Below are 4,502 nucleotides of genomic sequence, written 5' to 3'. Positions count from 1 at the left end.
CAGTCTGTCCTAAGAGAGTGGGAGGGTCAAAAAGTGAGAGAGAGAGAGAGAGAGAGAGAGAGCGAGTGCAGGGATCACAGACAGCAGCATGATTCTACTGATGGAGCACGCTTCCTGTGACACAAACACCCAGATATGTAGATCAAAGTCAACCAAAAACTTGAAAACATTTGCTCAGTCTGAACACATGTTGATATGTACATACAGCAGATGTAAATATGTACACTAACACCCCCAGAAATTATTATTATGTAAAATAAATGAGTTCTGCAAGCTAGTAAGAGGATCTACAGCAACTGTATCTCTGACTTAATGGAATAGATCAACCAAATATAAATATTCTTCCATTCCAAATCTGCATATGGTCGTCTGTGAAATATATTTTGGAGAGCACTGGGGTCCAAACAACATAGGACCCCTTCACATATCATACGGAACAAAAAAAATAGCCTACTTCTGACATTTTTCTTTTGTGTTGCACAGAATAAAGAAAGTCCTACAGATTTGGAATGACATGATGGTGACTGAATAAAGAATCACATTCACTGTGGACTGCTGGACGGATTGATTAAACCAACAAAGTGCCTCAGAGTTTTTACACTTTTGGGTGGAATCAATCAACTAATGGTTTACTTATACATCGTCTCTGCATGTTAAGCTGTGACATCAGGAAAAAGACACCCAATTACCATAGGCTGCCAGTTTTAAACAACTAACATCCTCTTGACTCCCCCACTGACCCAAGAGCAAGGTTACTATTTTACACACAAACACACTCAGTTTCCTATGGGGAGGACATCAACCACAAACATCCTCAAGCCAGCTATATATGTGTGTGTGAGTGTATGTGTGTGTGTGTGTGTGTGTGTGTGTGTGTGTGCGTACATGTTTGTGCCGGGGGAAAGGGTGTATGCTTCTGTGTCGGCCTCTTAACTCTGATGTGACAGAGACGCCAACAGTCCCTTTGATCAGTGTGACGTCACTGCCGCAAACAGTATGTGTGTGCATCAGGACGCTGCCCGTGTGGTTGGGCCGCAAACAGCTTTTTTGTCCTATGATGACTGACAGACCTATCTCAGACAGAGCGGTTTACTGCATCTAACACAAAAAAACATGCATGCATACACTCAGCCATGCTCTCAGTTTCATAGTTTTTGTTTCCAAAAATGCACAAGAAGCCAGTCGAGAAACCCATATACTATGTTGTAGATCAATTTGGCCTATTTCGATTTTTTTAGTTGTCAGAAATACCATTTAACCTATGATGTTTTTCTTGACATTTTGTGATTTTTTTTTTCTTTTACAGTCATGAACATGCCTGCAAGGTGTTAACACTTTAATGTGTTGTGCAATGTGCCTACAAAATTTCTATTCTCCACAGACCCGAAATAAAAACATATATCAGTATCTATACCCTCAGAGGGTATTTACATTTATGTACAGTATTTGGCAGACACATTTATCTGAAGAACTTGCATTGAAGGCATATATAGTTATCAGTTCTTGCATGTTAAGTTTGCTGGGGATTGTATTCATGATCTCGCCATTGCAAGTGCCAGGATCTTCGGGAAGTGTTTTTCCAAACAACTTAAAATGTTTTTTTATTTTTTTATACCGTTTATAATATTCAAAGTTTATGAGTTATGTTCTTTAATGTTATTATTCCTCTCATGTTAAAGGTCTTTGGTTGTCATTGGTGTGATTTTTGGGGAATTGTATTGAATACAATTAGGGTCAGTTTGGCTCCCAACATAAAAACAGTACCCAGATCTGTTTAACATATTACAAGGGATGTGTTAGCTTATGAGTAATCGGCGGCAGAAACTAAAAAAGCGGCGTTTACTGAAACAGAAACACATGCATTCACACTGTACACTTCCTCCCCCCACACAAACACTTATTCACCCTGACTCTGTCGATATGCATGTGCACACACAAACAGAATCTGTTCTGCAGATTTGATGAACCACGATGCAGGCGTCTGCCTCCGCCATATATGGTAAAGGTGCTGCTCAGAGTATTTGTGGCTGCTAATGCTACACTGCTCAACAGACACGAATTAGACACGGTGGTTTGATAGTCTTGATACAGTCCAAGAAAGAGCAGTTTTACATTAGCATTTCATAAACCAGACAAGGGGATTAGATTTAGAACTCCATCTCTGAGTGCAGGAGTGGGAGGAATGAGGAGTGTGAGTCACCATGCAAACAAGACACAGAAGCAAAGTCTGTCTATTTATTTCGTCAAGTGTGAATGTGAACTTAACGTGCCATCTCAGACGTCGCTCTCCCACGGCAACTGTTGCTGCTTCTGGCTGGGTGTCACACCACATCATTACCTGATAATCATCTGAGCAACCACCTAAGACCAGCTGTCAGTCATATTTCCGCTGACAGCCCAATCTTCATATGCCATCTAATCAGCCCTTCTCATCCTGTATGAGCATATTGAGAAAGGGAGGCATCTGCTGGTCAGAAGCTGGCATTACAGGCATAATGGTGTGTCATTAACTGCCTGTCAGTCTTGAAGTTTTGATTTTATGTGCATCATTCTGTTCCTGTGCGCTCAGATATTAAACTCCTCTCAAAAAAAATCTTACAGACTCCAAACTTTTTGAACGGTAGAATCTTCCATTCTGCCAGCATGTGTCCTCCAGTAGATGGCAGCAAATCACAACGTAATGTAATGTGCAGTGCAACAGGATAAAGCCCTGAAAAATAAGATTCATATTGAACTGAACTGACAGTTCGTGAATTTGAATCAAATCTGGAAATCTGTAATGATACCCAGCCCTATTCAGTATTTTTCTACCTAATTATCCAAATGTGAACATACCATAGACCTCTATTGTTTCTAAATCCTTTTTTTTTATTATCATAAACTAATGAATTGTTCTTTTTTTTTTTTTTTTTGATTTACCAATCTTCTAATTTCTGCTCTTTGGGAAAGAACATTACTCTTAACAACATTTCCTTCTCCTTTGCTGCTTCAACATGACATAAATAAGCAAACACGCACATATACACACCCTCTGGAGCAGCATAGTGCTTCTTGCAACAACTTTAGGAGAGAATGCTAAAGTAGCCAGCAAACAAACAAAAAACAGCAAACTTCCTGCAAACAGACAGTCACATGTTAGTGTGATGTGAAGGAGAGACAGAACCAGACCTACAGAGACTACAGAGTCTCCATGGCATGGAAGCTAACGTGCTGTTAAAAAGCAACACCTTTCATGACTGTTGTAAGATAAGCAATCACAACGGCTCAGAAAATTATAACTGTGACAGTTGTCATCAGAGCTTTTAGCAAACGTGCAGTTGAAATTCATCCTCGTCTGATTATGAGAAAGATCCGTCGCTGTTGAGGACGTGGTAGATATTGATCACCCTGATTCTGTCAGGTTACATCACTAGACAAAATCCATCTAACAAATAACACTTAATAGGCCACAGCCAGCATCCCTGCTTCATCTTTGAGATAGTAATGAGATTTTAAACATGGCCAATAGATGGTATTAAAACAAAATCTACCCTTCTTTTTTATCCATCTCCTTTTTTCCAACAGATCTTGCTCTTTTTTCCCCCTCATAATCATTGTACACCCAGCTCCAGTCCATCTCTCAAGAGCAGCAAGAAAAGTCACAGTATCATCATGGTTTCAACAGGGGTACCAAAAAACACATCCAACAGTGAAAAATAATGAGGTATGTAAAAAGGGACACTCCACACACAAAAAGACAAACGCAAACACGAAATAACAGGGCTTTCAATTACTTCAAGAGCCTAAGCCCTTGAAAATCAGATTATTTTTGGTGTTTTTTGTTATTTTGGTGTCCCTTTAGCCTTTATCTTTGACCAGTTACCCTTGAATAAGACAGGGATGGATAGACAGAGAGACAGAGAAATTGTGACAGGTGAATATAGTGGCTGGTGACCTTATTGCGAGTATCAGTGTGCATGTGTGTGTTAATGGGGAACAAGATCAGAGGCTGTTGCAGTGGCAGATGGCTGCATATTCCCAGTGGAAGAGCAATGATCTCAAAAACACCCGTAGTTTGGTACCAAGCCGATATGCTTCCATGTGTACGTGGAAAGCACTCACACTTCACTGTGATGTATCCAGGGCCAGATTTATAACTATTTCTCTTGTGAGGTTAAGGAAGCAGTTATATAATGGCGCCCGAACAGGGACCCTGGGCACGAATTGCCCAGATCCTGATAGAGGAGATTTTTACAAGATGGGGCACTCCTGCCTATCTTGTTTCTGACAGAGGGGCTCAGTTTACTTCTAATTTACTTAGCCAAGCATGCAAGCAATGGGGAGTTGTCCAAAAGCTCACGACCGCCTATCATCCCCAAACCAACCTCACTGAACCCATCAACCGGACTTTGAAGACAATGATGGCATCTTATGTTGAAGAACAGCATCGACACTGGGACCAATGGTTGCCTGAATTCCGATTTGCTATAAATACTGCTTGGCAGGAGAGTACCGGCCATTCC

This window comes from Rhinichthys klamathensis, unplaced genomic scaffold (assembly GCF_029890125.1).
Source record: "Rhinichthys klamathensis goyatoka isolate OS25496 unplaced genomic scaffold, OSU_Roscu_1.1 h1tg001024l_1, whole genome shotgun sequence".
NCBI lineage: Eukaryota > Metazoa > Chordata > Actinopteri > Cypriniformes > Leuciscidae > Rhinichthys > Rhinichthys klamathensis.
Note: the sequence above shows the minus strand (reverse complement) of the source record.